Genomic DNA, 17,469 nt, shown 5'->3' with positions numbered 1-17,469 from the left:
CTCAAAGGGCAATAGCTACAAGCCTTAGCATCTTGTATAAGGGCTTACAGCCAAATCCTGCTTTTAAAACACAAATCCTTCATGGGTACAGTGCTTCCTACTTGCTTACTATGGATGGCCCACCCCCTGGCATAGTCATGCATACTCAAACTGTTCCTGCACCCATTGTCATCACATTCAACCCCTCCCTTTACCTCACTGCAGGACTAAGGTCTCCCTCAACCCCACACAGTGCGCCAAGGAGAGGGGGGAATGACAGACATTATACCATTTGAGAAGTGGGAAACTGAGTTGGCTGGGGAAGACCTGGATTGCACCTGTTTCTGTGGCAATGACAAACAAGGAAAGAGCAATGAAGCGAGTAAGCAACATTGTGGACATGCAGTCTGCCCATCTCAGATGTGCATGAGGCAAACACATTAGTCTACAAGGGCTATTGTGCATCTTCACTAACTAATTATTTCTCTATTCTACAAGGACTGGTGCCATACAGAAGTCAACCAAGCACACAAGGACACAGCCTTGACCCATCAGCATCACCATTTCTGAGGACAAAGGCTCTGACACCTCAGATAACCCACAAATAAGATATTCACCTAAAACTTCCACCAGCACTGTGTCATTCACCTTGGTGGATACTTAACTAGACTTGAGGACACAATCTGCTGAGCACAACACTGCCACATGTCCCCATCCAGTGGAGGAAGAAAAGCTGATAACGCTGAACAGCCAGAAACCAGGCACTTGCTCAACCCTATCCAAATGACGTGGCCATAAATGACATGCTTAACCAGCAGAGCAGGGAACAGCAGGTAGATGTACCACAGGCCGGAATGAATATTGGAGGAGTCCTTCCACATTCTCACGACTATGGTGGCTATCTCGACTGAAAGTGGTGGCAGTTGCCTTGGAGAACCAGGTCCAGCAGAAGCTCAGCTCCAAGCCAATATCTGGCAGTCACTACACCCCATTTATGCTCAGCACTCTTGGCTGAAACAATTTGAGTCATTTAGTTCTTCATTAACATGAGAATTTCTCATGTTTCGGTAATGAATACTCTAAATTCATAGCTCTGTCTGCAGAGTTCCACTTTGCTTCAGCAAGCTTTAGTATTTCCAACACACCATGCTGTAAAATGAAGACCCAGTATTAAAAACATTTTGGCATTATTACAGCTTGAAACAAAAGAAATTATTTATTTCTGAAATGCTACACAATAGATACTGTGGGCACTTTTAACCACTTCACAAGAGAAGTTGAACAAATGTTCGAAATAAACAAGTACTAAATTACATACAGACAATATTTATAAATTAAGTAACAGCATTAAGGTTTTGAGCAAGTCATACGCCATGCCACTTATTGTTTCTTTACCTCTTTGCAAATCTCTTCTGTTACTGATTTATCTCTCTTGGCTTTAATGAAGTATTATACCAGAAGTTAATCTGCCTGGTCCTTCCACCGATGTTGAAGGATCTGCTTTTTGTAGGGGGTTCACTGGAACAATATATGCATCGTCCCAAGTTGAGCACCAACGTGATTTTAGATTTTACTGCGCATTTGAGAGTCAATGGCGCAATAATGCCTAATCCAACAACTGACATTTGCAACATCAAACGTGACAGGAATTCTAGTGGCCCCGTCCATTTCAGCTCTGTAACCCCTTAATAATCCAAGCAAGCCAGCAGCACAGAGCATTGTACCATTAGCTAGAGGTACAAAGCTTGGTTAAATATTTCTGCTGATCGTCACTGTCGCAAAATCTGAGCATGAAAATTAATCCAAACGCTGCGGTGGACTAAGACGCTAAAACGGCGCTTTCACACGAAGGCTGTACCTAACAGAAGCACGAATGTTTCTTTACTGCAGAATGCACTGAAAGACTGTTACCCCGGCACGTTACTGCTTGATCTCGTCCTTTTCCCCCTCGAGATTTCCCTATGCTGCCGAACCGCACTTCCCGCTCCGCCTCTCCTCTCCACCCCATTTCAGCAGAAGCTGTGCTGAGGAAGTGCGCCCCGCTCTGCCAGCCAGCGGATCTGACTCCCCCTGAGGAGATTTCCCGCAGCCCGAGTTGCTGCGGCTGCTGCTGTCACTCACTGCTGTGTTCAAAACGCTGCAGTGGGAGGGGGAGGCGAACGCCGAGATGGTGCACGCGTTGTGGCCCGCTTTTGAACCTCGCTTGTGATTTCAAACAAACCTGTTGACTATAACTTGGTATTGTCTGACTTCTGACCTTTTCCACCCCAGTCCAACATGGGCACCTCCACATCATTGTACTTTATTGGTCAACTTTTTTTTTATTTGAGTTAGGAAAAACAGTCACTGAATTATACAAGAGTTAAACGTCAGTTCAATGAATATTTTATTTCCAGATTCATTAATTGAGGAAACTGTGGTCAGTGTTAGATTATCTTAATAATAGCAGTAAGGTTTTTGAAATCAGCGATATCAGCTATCCAGTGAAATACCCTTCCCTCCATTTCCCCCAAAAGAGTCAGAGTCACACAGCAGGGAAATAGGCCCTTTATCCAACTCAGATAACCTAAATTAATCTAGTCCCATTTGCCAGCAATTGGCCCATATCCTCTAAACCTTTCCTATTCGTGTATTTATCCAGATGCTTTTTAAATGTTGTGATTGTACCAGCCTCCACCACTTCCTCTGGCAACTCATTCCATATACTTGCCACAGGAAAGAAAACGACCTTGGTTATTCACCCTATCCATGCCCCTCATGATTTTATAAATCTCTGTAAAGTCACCCCTCAACTCCAGGCAACAGAGTCTCAGCCTATTCAGCTTCTCCCTATAGCTCAAATCCTCTAACCCTGGCAACATCTTTGTAAATCTTTTCTGCACTCTTTCAAGTTTAACTACATCTTTCCTAAAGCAGAGACCAGAACTGAACACAGTATTCACTTTCACGCGTTTTAAGGTATCCAGCACTTCCTCCTCTGTCATATGGACACTTTTCAAGATATCACTATTTATTTCTCCAAGTTCTCTAGCTTCTATAACCTGCTGCACTGTAAATACAGATGTAAAATAGTCATTTAGTATCTCACCTATCCACGGCAGTTCCACATAATTGATCTGTAAGGGGCCCTATTCTCTCCCTATTTACTCTTTGTGCTGAATGTATTTGTAGAATCCTTTTAGATTATCCTTAACTCTGTTTGCTAAAGCTATCTCATGTCCCCTTTTTGCCCTTCTGAGTATATTCCTACTGCCGTTATACTCCAAGGGATTCACTTGATCCCAGCCATTTATGCCTGCCATATGCCTCCTTTTTCTTGACTAGAACCTCAATTTCTCTAGTCAGCTATCATTCCCTACACCTCCAACCCTTGCCGTTCACAGTAATAGGAATACATCCCCTCTAGACAGATATTATCTAATTTTTGGAGGCCTCCTACTTTCCAATATCTGTTTACCTGCAAATACAAAGAACAAAGAAAATTTACAGCCCAGGAATAGGCCCTTTGGCCCTCCAAGCCTGAGCCGATCCAAATTACTGTCTAAACCTGTCGGTCAATTCCTAAGCATCTGTATCCCTCTGCTCCCCACCTACTCATGCATCTGTCCAGACGCATCTCAAATGAATCTACCGTGCCTGCCTCTACTACCTCTGCTGGCAATGCATTCCAGACGCCCACCCCCCTCTGTGTGAAGTACTTGCCATGTGTATCCCCCTTAAACTTTTCACCTCTCACCTTGAAAGCGTGACCTCTCGTTATGGAATTCTTCACCCTGGGAAAAAGCTTGTCTCTATTCACCCTGTCTATACCCTTCATGATTTTGTAAACCGCATTCAGGTCCCCCCCCATAATCTCCTTTTTTCTAATGAAAATAAACCTAACCTACTCGACTTCTCTTCATAGCTAGCACCTACCATACCAAGGCAACATCCTCGTAAACCTTCTCTGCACCCTCTCCAAAGCGTCCACATCCTTTTGGTAATGTGGCGACCAGAACTGTACACAGTATTCTAAATGTGGCCGAACCAATGTTCTGTACAATTTCAATATGACTTGCCAGCTCTTATACTCAACACCCTGTCCAATGAAGGCAAGCATACTATATGCCTTCTTGACCCTCTATCCACCTGTGCAGCAATCTTCAGGGTACAATGAACCTGCAGTCCCAGATCTCTCTGCCCATCAACTTTTCCCAAGGCTCTTCCGTTCATTGTATAATTCGCTCGAGAATTAGTCTTGCCTAAATGCGTCACCTCACATTTGTCTGGATTGAAATCCACATGCCACTTTTCCGCCCAACTCTCCAGTCTATCTATATCCTCCTGTATTCTTTGACAGTCCCTTATGCTTTCTGCTACTCCACTAATCTTTGTGTCATCTGTAAACTTGCTGATCATACCAACAGTGCCCTCTTCCAGAATCATTTATGTATATTACAAACAACAATGGCCCCAACACTGACTCTGGTGGAACACCACTGGTCACCTTTCTCCATTTCGAGAAACTCCCTTCAACTACTACTCTCTGTCTCATGTTGCTCAACCAGTTCTTTATCCACCTAGCTAGAACACCATGTGACTTCACTTTCTACATTAGTCTACCATGGGGAACCTTATCAAACACCTTACTAAAGTCCATGTATATGACATCAACAGCCCTTCCTTCATCTATCAACTTGGTCACTTCCTCGAAGAACTCTATTAAGTTGGTAAGGCACGATCTCTCCCGCACAAAACTATGTTGCCTATCACTGATAAGCCCATTCTTTTATAAACATAAATACATCCTATCCCTCAGTACCCTCTCCAGTAACTTTCCCACCACTGACGTCAGACTCACTCACCTGTAGTTACCCGGAATATCCCTACTACCCTTCTTGTACAGGGGGACAACATGAGCAATCTTCCAGTCCTCCGGCACCTCACCTGTGTTTAAGGATGCCACAAAGATATCTGTCAGGGCCCCAGCTATTTCCTCTCTCGCCTCCCTCAGCAACCTGGGATAGATCCCATCTGGTCTTGGGGATTTGTCCACTTACATAACCTCTAGCCTACCCAACACATCTTCCCTACTTATGCCAACGTGATCCAGACTGATCAAACTTCTATCTCTAATCTCAAGATTCATGTTCCTCTCCTCAGTGAACACTGATGCAAAGTAATCATTCAGAATCTCACCCATTCTCTCAGATTCATTATTCTTTAGTGGATCAATCCTTTCTCTAGTTACCCACTTGCTTCTTATATAAGAATAAAATGCTTTGGGATTCTCCTTAATTCTGCTTGCTAAAGCTATTTCAATGACCCCTTTTAGCCCGCTTGATTCCTCATTAAGACTTGTCCTACTCTTCTGATATTCCTCCAGGGCCTGTTCTGGTCTTAGCTGCCTAGACCTTATGTATGCTTCCCTTTTCCTCTTGGCTAGTCATACAATTTCTCCTGTCATCCGAGGTTCACGAATCTTGCCTTCTTATCCTTTGCCTTCAACGGGACATGCCTATTACTTAGATTACATACAGTGTGGGAACAGGCCCTTTGGCCCAACAAGTCCACACCGACCCACCGAAGAGCAAACCACCCAGACCCATTCCCCTACATTTACCCCTTCACCTAACACTACAGGCAATTTAGCATGGCCAATTCACCTAACCTGCACATTTTTGGACTGTGGGAGGAAACCGGAGGAAACCCACGCAGACATGGGGAGAATGTGCAAACTCCACACAGACAGTTGCTTGAGGTGGGAATTGAACCTGGGCCTCTGGCGCTGTGAGGCAGCAGTGCTAACCACTGTACCACCATGCTGCCCCTATCCTGTACTATCTTTAACCTATCTTTGAAAGCCTCCCACATATCAAATGTGAACTTCCCTTCAAATAGTTGTGTCCAATCCACATTTACGAACTCTTGCTTAATTTTGATATAATTGGCCTTGGCCCAGTTTAGTACTCCTCCATTCGGACCACTCTCATCTTTATCTACGAGTATTCTAAAACTTACAGAATTGTGGGTCACTGTTTCCAAAGGAATCCCCCACTGCAGCTTCTACCACTTGTCCTGGCTCGTTCCCCAGTACCAGGTCTAATATGGCCCCCTCCCTCGTTGGACTATTGACATACTGCTCTAGAAAACTCTCCTGGGCGCTTCTTACAAATTCTACCCCATCCAGACCTCTGACGCTAAGTGTATCCCAGTCAATGTTTGGAAAATTAAAATCTCCCATCACCACTACCCTTTTGCCTCTACATCTTTCCATAATCTGTTTACCTATTTGTTCTTCTACCTCACGCTCACTGTTGGGAGGCCAGAATTACAGCCCCAACAATGTAACTGCACCCTTCTTATTTCTCAGCTCCACTCATAATGCCTCACTACCCACGACATCCATAGTGTCCTCCTTTAGCATAGCTGTGATATCATCTCTGACCAGCAATGCAACTCCACCCCCCTTTTTACTTCCCTCTATGTCCTGTCTGAAGTGTCTATATCCTGGAACATTTAGTTGTCAGTCATCATGCCCTTCCTTCAACCAAGTCTCTGTGATTGCAATAACATCATACTCCAGGGCACCAATCCAAGCCCTAAGTTCATCTGCCTTACACACTATACTCCTTGCATTAAAGTAGATGCATTTCAGGCTACCAGTTCTTTTGCACTTATCCGTTCTCTGCCTACTCTTCTCTTTATTAATGCTATCTTCATAATTCTTACAGTATCCACCTCGCTGCTAACATGTTTTCTCTTCTGGTTCCCAGTCCCCTGCCACATTAGTTTAAAACCTCCCCAACAGCAGTAGCAAAAACTCCCCCAAGGACATTGGTTCCGGTCTGGTTCAGATGGAGACCGTCCATTTTGTAATAGTCCCATCTTCCGCAGAACTGGTCTCAATGTCCAACAAATCTGAACCCTTCCCTCCTACACCATCTCTCAAGCCACGTGTTCTTCCTGCCTATTTTTTCATTTCTACGCTGGCTAGCACGTGACACTGGTAGTAATCCCGAGATCACTGCCTTTGAGGTCCTCCTCTTTCCCTTCTCTCCTAGCTCCCTGAATTCTTCTTTCAGGATCTCATCTGGGTTTCTACTTATATCGTTGGTGCCTATATGCACCAAGACAACTGGCTGTTCACCTTCCCCTTTTAGAATGCTCTGCAGCCGATCAGTGACATCCCTGACCCGAGCACCTGGGAGGCAACATACCATCCAGGAGTCCCGTTTTTGGCCACAGAAACGACAATCTACTCCCCTTACAATAGAATCCCCTATGACTATGACACTGCAAATCTTTTTCCCGCTCTTCTGAACAGCAATGCCTGCCACGGTGCCATGATCATGACAACTGCTGCCCTCTCCTGGTGAGCCATCTCCCTCAACAGTATTCAAAACAGTATACCTGTTTTGGAGGGAGATGACTGCAGGGGACACCTGCACTGCCTTCCTACTCTTTTTCTGTCTTTTGGTCATCCATTCACTGTCTCCCTCAGCAATTCGAACCTGTGGTGTGACCAGTTCACTAAATGTTCTATCCACAACCTCCTCAGCAGTGCGAATGATTTAGATTAGATTAGATTACTTACAGTGTGGAAACAGGCCCTTCGGCCCAACAAGTCCATACCGGCCCTCTGAAGAGCAACCCACTCAGACCCATTCATTTACCCCTTCACTTAACACTACGGACAATTTAGCATGGCCAATTCACCTAACCTACACATTTTTGGACTGTGGGAGAAAACCGGAGCACCCAGGGAAACCCAAACAGACACGGGGAGAATGTGCAAACTCCACACAGACATTTGCCTAAGGCACTGTGGATGCTCCACAGTGAGTCCATCCACAGCTCCAGAGCCGTTATGCGGTTAAACAAGAGCTGCAGCTGGACACACTTCTTGTAAGTGTAAGAGTCAGGAACGTCAGACACGTTCCTAAGCTCCCACATCAAGCAAGAGGTACATGCCACGGGTCTGAAGTTTCCTGCCATTGTAAGCTTAGCTTTATATGAACTAACTAAAATCAAACAATGCACTTAAATATAGGAAAAAGAACAGTAAGAAAGAAATAAAAGCCTTACCTTACAGAGTCTTTTTCTTGTGGTTAGGGGGGGGAGGGGCGGGAGGGAGCTACTACACGTGTAGTATCTCAGGTTTAGCCACTGCCCAAATATAAATTAAGTCCTTACCTTCCCGGCAGCCCTCCCTTCACCTCACCTTCTCTCCTTGCCACTCTGTCAAAATGGAGGCCCGACTCCTGAGGTAAACCCCTTTTTAAGTGGGAAAACTTACCCCTCCCGGCAGCCCTCGCTTCACCTCACCTTCTCTCCTCACCGTTCTGTCAAAATAGCCTCTAACAATCAACTTTTGAAAGTTCTTTCCTAATACTGTCAAAATTGGCCTTACTCGAATTTAGAACTTTAACTTTTAGATCAGGTCTATCCTTTTCCCTAGCTGTTTTAAAACTAATAGAATTATAATCACTGGCCCCAAACTGCACCCCCACACTGACACCTCAGTCACTTGCCCTGCATTCTTTCCCAAGAGGTCAAATTTTGCTCCTTCTCAAGTAGGTACATCCACATACTGAATAAGAACATTTTCTTGTACATTCTTTATAAATTCCTCTCCATCTAAACCCTTAACATTATGACAGTCCCAGTCCATGCTGGGAGAGTTGAAATCCCCCACCATTATGACCCTACCATTCTTACAGATAACTGAGATCTCCTTACAAATTTGCTTCTCAATTTCCTGCTGATTATTGGCGGCTGTATAATACAATCCCAATAAGGTGATCATCCCTTTCTTATTTCTCAATTCCACCCAAATAACTTCTCTGGACATACTTCCATAAATATTCTCCCTAAGCCATAATATTATCCATAACCAAAAATGCCACTCCTTTCTTTCCCCCTTTTCTATCCTTGAGAATTGGTTACCAGACAGGAAACTAAATGTAGGAATCAATGGCTCTTTTTTGGAGTGGAAGGGGGTGACTAGTGGAATAGAAAATAGAACATAAAACACTATAGCACAACACTGGCCCTTTGCTGTGCCGGTCTTTTATCCTATTCTAAGGTCAGATGAACCTACAAAGCCTTCATTATATTATCTTCCATGTGCCTATGCAAGAGTTGCTTAAATGTCCCCAATGTATCTGACTCTGCTACCACTGCCAGCAGTGCATTCCACGCACCCACCAGTCTCTGTGTAAAGAACCTACCTCTGACATCTGCCCTCAACCTTCTTCCAGTTATCTTAAAATTATGCCCCCCTAGTGATAGCCATTTCTGCCATGCGAAAAGGCGATCTACACTACCTGTGTCTCTCAACATCTTGTACACCTCTATCAAGTCACCTTTCATCTTTCTTCACTCCAATGAGAAGATATGCCCTTCAGTCCAGGCAGCATCCTGGCAAATCTCCTCTGCACCCTCTCTAAAGCTTCCACATCTTTCCTATAATGAGACAACCAGAACTGAACACAATAATGCAAGTGTGGTCTAATCAGGGCTCTACACAGCTGCAGCATAACCTCGTGGTTCTTAAACTCAATCCTCCTCCTAATGAAAGCCTCACACACCATACGCCTTCTTAACAACCCTATCAACTTGGGTGGTGACTTTGAGGGATCTATGGACATTGACCCCAAGATCCTACTGTTCCTCCAGGTTGCTAGGAATCCTGCCTCTAACCCTGTATTCTGCATTGAAATTTGACCTTCCAAAGAGAATGACTTCACACTTTTCCAGGTTGAACTCCACCTGCCAGTTCTCAGCCCAGTTCTGCATCCTGTCAATGTCCTATTGCAACCTACAACAGTCTTTGACACTACCCACAACTCCATCAACCTTTGTACAACATTTCACTTCCTCATCCAAATCATTTATAAAAATCACAAACAGCAGAAATCCCAGACCTGATCCCTGGGAACACCACTGGTTACTGAGCTCCAGGCTGAATACTTTCCATCTATCACCACCCTCTTCTATGGGCCAGCCAATTCTGTATCCAGATGGCCAGATTTCCCTGTATCCCTCCTTACTTTCTGCATGATCCTACTATGGGCAACCTTATCAAATGTCTTGCTAAAATCCATGTACACCAAATCCACTGCCCTACCTTCATCAACATGTTTTGTCACATCCTCAAAGAATTCAATAAGGTTTGTGAGGCATGATCTGCCTCTCACAAAGGGGCTGACTATCTCTAATCAAACTATGGTTATCCAAGTACAACAATCATAAATCCTGTCTCTCAGAATCCTCTCCAATACTTTGCCCTCCATTGATGTCAGACTGACTGATCTGTAATACCCAGGGTTATCCCTATCCCCTTTCTTGAACAAGGGAATAACATTTGCCAGCCTCCAATCATCTGGCACTACTCCAGTGGACTGTGAGGACACAAGATCATCACCAAAGGTGCAGCAATCTCTTCCCTCGCTCCTTATAGTAACCCTCTGGCCCAGTGGATTTATCTATCCTTATGTTTTTCAAAATTTTCAGCACATCCTCCTTCCTAACATTAGTCTGTTCTAGCATATCAGTCTGTTTCACACTGTCCTCAGAAACATCAAGGTAACTCTCTGTAATGAATACTGAAGCAAACTACTGAATTTATTTAGGACCTCCACTACTTACTCCAACTCCAGGCACAAGTTCCCGCCACTATCCCTGATCAGCTTTACCCTCACTCTGGCCATCCTCTTGTTTCTATAGGGATACTACAGGGTTTATTGTTTGGGCCCCACCTATTCACAATATATATTAACAATTGAGGGAATCAGATATAACATTTCTAAGTTTGCTGACAGCACAACATTGAGGTGGCATTATGATGATGAGGAAGATGCAAAGAGCCTTCAAGGTCATTTAGATAAGTTGATGAAATGGTCAAATGGAGTGCAAGATCGATAAGTTTGAGGTTGTCCACCTCACTAGGAAAAACAATGGCAGAGTATTAGCTGTATGGTGTTAATTTGGGAAATGTTGATGTATCTGGGTGTAAATAAGCATGCAGGAGGGCAAATGGAACATTGGCCTTTTTGAAAGAGGGTTTGGGTATAGGAACTGTTGTTGTCATCTTAACAGACTATAGGGGTTGCTCTCTTATTAGAAGCAACTGGTGGTGATTTGACCTGAGGGCCACCAGACTTCAGGTGACAGAAGACATTGAGAAAGAACACCCTTCATGGTAACTTCAAACCAGTAATGGGAATTGAACCAATGCTGTTGGTATCGCACTGCTCTGTAAACCAACAATCCTGAAGATGATTCCTGAAGAAGGGCTCATGCCTGAAACGTCGATTCTCCTGCTCCTTGGATGCTGCCTGACCTGCTGCGCTTTTTTAGCAACACATTTTCGGCTCTGATCTCCAGCATCTGCAGTCCTCACTTTCTCCTCGAAGAGAAACCAACAATCCAGCCAACTGAGCTAAATCAGTTCTCAGGAAGGAACTACATAGGGCCTTAGTGAGCCGATACCTGGGATTCTGAGTACAGTTTTGGTCTCCTTCTCTAAGGAAGGATACACATACCGTGCAGCAAAGATTCACCAGATTGATTCCTGGGATGACAGATTTATCATTTGAGGATGAGATTGGCCTTGTATTCACTAGGGTTCAGAAGAATAAGAGGGGATCTCCTTGAAAATATAAAATTCCGAAATGGCTAAATGGACTTGATGCAGAGACGATATTTTCCCTTTCTGGAGATCGAAAAATAGGGGTCACAGTCTCATACTATAAGATAGACCATTTTGGATTGGGATAAGATGAAATTTCTTCAGTCAGAAGGTGGTGAACATGGGGAGTTCTCTACCACTGAAGGCTGTGAAGATTGTCAAGCTGAATATGTCTAAAAAATAAATAGATAGCATTCAACTCAAAGATATTTACAGCCCAGAAGAGATCATTTGGTGCATCATGTCTGTGGCAGTCAACAAAGATCTGACTGCACTAATCTCAACTCAACTCGACACTTAGCTTTCTACCTCTTACCTTAAATATGTGCCCTTGTTTATTGATCCTACTATGAAGGAAAAAGTGACTTCCCATTCACCATAGCTGTGTGCCCCATATAGTTATATACAGTTCTATCAGGACATGTCTCATCCATCACTGCTCCATGGGAAAACAAACAGTATACCCAATCTTTTCTTATAGCTCGGATGAGGTAGCATCCTGGTAAATCTTCTCCGCACCCTCTCTAGTTTCATCCCTATCCTCTTGTAATGTGACCAGAATTGCCCACAGTGGTCTGGTTGTGGCCGCATCAACATTTTATATAGTTCCAGCATAATGTCCCCGCTCTTGTATTCTATGCCTCAGCTAATAAAGGCAATTATCCCTTATGTCCTTTTAACCAACCTTCTCAGTCTGCGGTTATCCTTCTGCAGCTTACAACTATCATCTTTACTGTTTAACTACCAATTTGCAAGTCAAAAACAAACGGCAACCCTCCCCCACCACCATCCGGTCATACACCTTAAAAGTTCAAGTTTAAATTCTACCAGCTTTCATAGTGGGATTTGAGTCCATATCCCAGAACATTAGCTGGACCTCTGGACTATCAGTCCAGTAACATTATCACCAAAACATTGTTTCTCTTTGTCAAGGGGTCTGGGAAGACAGTGAATATATAGCATTAAGAGACAGCATCATCCATTAACTTGTTGAATGCTAAGGTGTGCTCAATGGGTCAAATTGCCTATTTCTGCTCCTGTTTTCTATGTTTCCTTGACCCTTTACTTTACCCAACCTCTTCCAGCCGAACCTCCTCCCCTTACTGATGTAGGTACTTGTTTATATTTAATGGCATAAGTCACTCCCTTGCAGAACATAAATATCATTAGTATACAGCCATGGCTCATATTACCCAATATTTAATTGCACAGTAGAGTCATACAGCACAGAAACAGACCCTTCGGTCCAATTCATCCGTGCCAATAAGACATCTTTATCTGACCTGATCCTATTTGCCAGCATTTCGTTCATATCCCTCTAAAATCTTCCTATTCAGAAACCCATCCAGATGCCTTTTAAATGTTGTTTTAAATGTTGCATCTACCTCCATCACTTCCACTGGCAGCTCATTCCATAAATGCACCACCCTCTGTGTGAAAAAGTTACCCCTCAGGTCCTTTTTAAACGTTTCCCCTCTCACCTTAAACCTTTGCCCTGTAATGTTGAATTCCCCCATCCTAAGAATCCCAGCTTGGCTATCAATGTTATCCATAGGGAGTATAGCTAACTACATTGATTAAAAGTAAAATTAAGCTCAGAGTGCAATTTAGATAGGCAACAGTATTATTGGTATGGCTGGCACTAGAAAGCTTTCTCCAGAGATGTTGTGGTAGCACTGAGTCTGGGCTTAGCGGTGAGAGGTGGTGCCCGGAGCGTGGTGACTTCAAGGCTGGTGGGTCCAGCACAGGGCCCAAGGGAGTGGCAGTGGCTTTGATAGCCACTGGTGTCAGCGCTGGTTCAAAGGATTACACTCTTGCATTTGTTCAGGAAGGTTATGTACTCTGATAATTCAGTTGACTCCAAGATGGCAGCGGTACCAGCAAGGTGGGCCCAGTGGTGATTGATGTTGTTGGATCATGGCATCTTCGACATTGATAGGTCCAGCGCAGGCAGCGCTGATATGTATGACAAGAGGTGGTGGCATTGGAGGTAGAGCAATGGTTTCAGTACTGCAGCATTCGTGTATCTAGCAAAGGCGGCATTGGTAAGCCCGGCTCAAAACTCATGATGGCAACGATGAGGGTAATCCAGACATTTTCTTTTCCTTTTGTTTCTCTTTCTTTAATTTTGGCTCTTGGTTTTAATTCTAACCGTTGCATTCTAAGATGGTGCTAGCACACAATTATATTCCCTTCTGATCTGAACTGGATATTTGTTTACTTTACATGGTTATACCTTTACACTTCAAAGGCAGACACAGTGCTCACTTGGTGAAATGAAATCAGATACATGTCTTCAACTTGTTTCATTCCAAGGAGAATAAACATACAGAGTTGTAATTGCAATCTAATTCACTTCTTTCAGTCAGTGTAGTCATAAAATTTAGTGAAAATGTTATTCTTCCCCACATTGGTGAGTCATTGGACTTATATTATAAAGATTTATATTTCATTTTCTTACAGGCTTTGCTGCACATGTGTGACAGTGACTCTTTTTTATATCCAACTATACAAATCCAGAAAAAGAGGCTGGTCAGCCTCAGCAATCTGCAACTTCATAGCACATCACCCTCTTTACCATTACCATGAAGCTAGGGGATCAACCACTGATCAATAAAGTGTACAAGAAGTCATAGCAGCGGCAATACCTGGTACACTTGCCAATGTGGTGAAGCTACAACATAGGATTGCTTGCATGCCAAACACCATGCAAAAGTGATCCCACAACCAAATGACAACATCTAAGTTTTGCAGTGCAGTGAGATCCAGTCATGAATAGTGCTGGACAAGTATACAACGCATTAGAGGAAGATGTATCCTTAATTATAGAGGAGATCAATCCAACAGAACAATGATAAGGCTGAAGCAATTACAACTAGCTTCAACCAGAGGATCTATCTCAGCCTCTTCCATCACAGAAGACAGTCATCACCAAATTCAATTAGTTCCACCTGATATCAAGAAATGGTTGAAGCAATGGTCCATGACAACATTTTGACATTAGTATTGATGACTTGTGCTGCAGAACTTGCTGCATGTTAACCAAATTCTTCTTGTACATCTGCAACACTAACATCTACCCAACAATGATGAAAGCTAGGTAAATACATTGTGGACACTGAAAAGAGAACAAATCTAATTTGGCCAATTATGACCCCAAAATACCTTTGACCATCAGCAAAATGGTGCAAGGTGCTTTCAACAGCACTATTGAGCTGTATTTATAAAGCAATATATCTACTCGATTTCTGCCAGCTAATGACACGATTACAAACTTGGTCCAAACTTGAACAGAACAGCTGAACTCAGGAGGTAAGATGAAAAAAAACTATCTTTGACATAAATGTAGAATTTGATCAATTTGTCACATCAAAGCACCCTTGCAAATTTGAATGTAAATGGGATTCATACAGAAAACTTCCCATTACTAGAGTCATACTTTTCTCTGAAAAATAACATCAGCAATACTACAGGACATCAGAAGGTGATCAAGACGATCATCCACTAGGCATTTCTGGCTGAAAGTTATTACAACCGCTTTGTCCTTGCCTTTTGCACTGATATACTGAGCTTCCCCATAACTAAACATGGGAATGTTCATAGAACCATCCATCTCCCCACCATGTTTAATTGCTTGATAGCCACCTGCATTAATAATCATTGTCACATCCATCACTATTCCCATCGTCCAGCATTAAACAACTTGAAGTCATTCAAGTGAAGTGATAGGATGTGACAGAATTGCAGGGCTTTGATCTGATATATTGGCTGTGGAATTGTTTCTCTCTGGCCTTTGGATGCTGCTTCAAGTGTGATCTGTGGTTTGTTTACCTGCTTCTTGCATGCTGTATTGCATTTCTCTTTGAACCGGGATTGATTCCCTAACTTGATGGTGATAATAGAGTCAGGGACATACTAATCACTGTTTAAGTTGAAATACAATTCTACTGTTATGATGGACAACAGTAGTCACATGGGTGACCAGTTTTGAGCTGTTAGATCTATTCCAAATCCATGCCATTTAAAACTGCATTGCCACAAAATTTCAATGGCGTCCTCAGAATGAATATTGGACCTTGGCTCCACAAGACTCTGTGTCAATCAATCCTATTAATATGAATAGGATACATCTGCAACTGGTAGGTTGAAGCTGATGTGAATTCATAATAAATATAGTGAATACAACATACTGTAAAGTACAACACTTAGACTGAACTCATTTTCCAACAGTTTTCTAATGAAATTTATTAAATGCTACAATATGATAATGGATATAACCATTTGATTTGAAATGTATTACTTGTATTGAACAAGGGGTATGAAGTAAAGTTTTAAGCCTTTATTCACGTTTTGATTGGCAATTAGGAATTGAAAGGCTGAATGTTCTTACTTAATAAGATTTGAAGGAATGGGATTATTTCTATAGTTAAGAACAGTTCCATTTCTAAGCTCCAAATGGTTCACTGACTACCAGAATCACAACCGATAACCTCATAAAACACACAAACTAAAGCTCAAGTTTCATATCCTGTCAGGGTGACCCCTGCATACCCTACAAAGAACCTTCTGCACTGTAATTACAGTCTTGTTATATTTTTAATGATTGCAGTGAACTTATCAGACAAGGAAGACCACAAGAAGCAGCAAACAAAGTAAAACCATCTCAAAATTTTGCGGAAAATGATGTGATGGATAAGTTAATTGCAGAATATTTATAGTCATGATCTGAAGATGCAGGTATTAGACTGGGGTGTACATAGTTAAAAATCACACAACATCAGATTATAGTCCAACAGGTTTATTTGGAAGCACTAGCTTTCGGAGTGCTGCTCCTTCATCAGGTGGTTGTGGAGTGTGATTTTTAACTAAATATTTATAGTGACCAGTTCATTCCCTGACCTGGAAAAATTACAAAAAGCCACCTGCACTAATAGTCCTTGTCACATGCATCACTATTTCCTTAGTCCAGCATTAACAACTTTGAAGTAATTTAGCCAAATTTTAATACCAATGTCAGTTTGACTATGCAGATTCAGAAACTGCTGTGCAGTCAAACAGCAGATCAGAATGGCACATGTGATAAAAGTGATTAATTTATTCCATAACAAATAATAATTAATTTGAACCCATTTTTCATCCATTTACCACATTATGATGCAAGATTAGACAGGTCAGAAGCATAAAGTGGCAGATAGTAACTTGGCAGCCCATTTTAAACTGCAGTCAACTCTTTTCTTCATTGACAGGAATGGAAAAGAAAACCAGATAGCATTGAGTTATCTTTATCCTTATCATTTGAACCGAGAGAGAACTTTGGCATCCATTTGGCTGTTTTTGGGCTGTCACCGCCATCAGTACTCACTCATCCTGCGTATTTCAAAGCCATTGACTCTTTTAGCAAATTACTCATCTCATGTTGCATGCTTATGATTATGCTGAGGAATGGAAAGGATAGACTGAATGATGATACATCCTCCGGAGGTTTGTCCTCCACTAAGTTGTTGACTCGGTTGGTTTCAGATCTTGAGAAGCATGAGCAGGAATTAGAAAGCAGATAAACTGCGGCGTAGCTATCCCAATATCAGGTTGACACTACATAGCAGTTTTAACTGAGCCTGCTTTGGCTATAAAAATGTCTTGAATTTAGTATCTCTGGAGTTATAATTTGAATATAATTTGGAAGCAGAGAAGACAACATTTTACTTTTATTATAATAGCAACAAATATTTCTGAAAAAAAAATATGATGTTGAAACTTTTCATGTTGCACTTATCAAGACAGATGCAATAATGTCAACTTTCAAAGGGTGCAATGGA

General features: G+C 42.5%; 1 protein-coding gene across 8 annotated transcripts in view; it reads right to left on the bottom strand.

Moving 5' to 3' along the window:
* Window positions 1-2,027, bottom strand: part of gpr155b (G protein-coupled receptor 155b) — a 60,475-nt gene extending 58,448 nt beyond the window's left edge. For 3 of the 8 annotated variants that reach the window (XM_043693587.2, XM_043693586.2, XM_043693590.2), the window contains exon 1: window positions 1,375-2,027. The gene's annotated coding sequence lies outside the window, so the exon portion shown is untranslated. The remainder of the gene's footprint in view (window positions 1-1,374) is intronic. The other 5 variants (XM_043693593.2, XM_043693592.2, XM_043693591.2 and 2 more) reach the window with 4 other exon arrangements.
* Between the last annotated feature and the right edge of the window lie 15,442 nt (window positions 2,028-17,469).

The sequence above is a fragment of the Chiloscyllium plagiosum genome, unplaced genomic scaffold (assembly GCF_037043375.1).
Source record: "Chiloscyllium plagiosum isolate Xiang-an unplaced genomic scaffold, Cpla_swu_hap1 HiC_scaffold_7, whole genome shotgun sequence".
Lineage (NCBI taxonomy): Eukaryota > Metazoa > Chordata > Chondrichthyes > Orectolobiformes > Hemiscylliidae > Chiloscyllium > Chiloscyllium plagiosum.
Note: the sequence above shows the minus strand (reverse complement) of the source record. Positions and strands in the feature narration are given on the sequence as shown.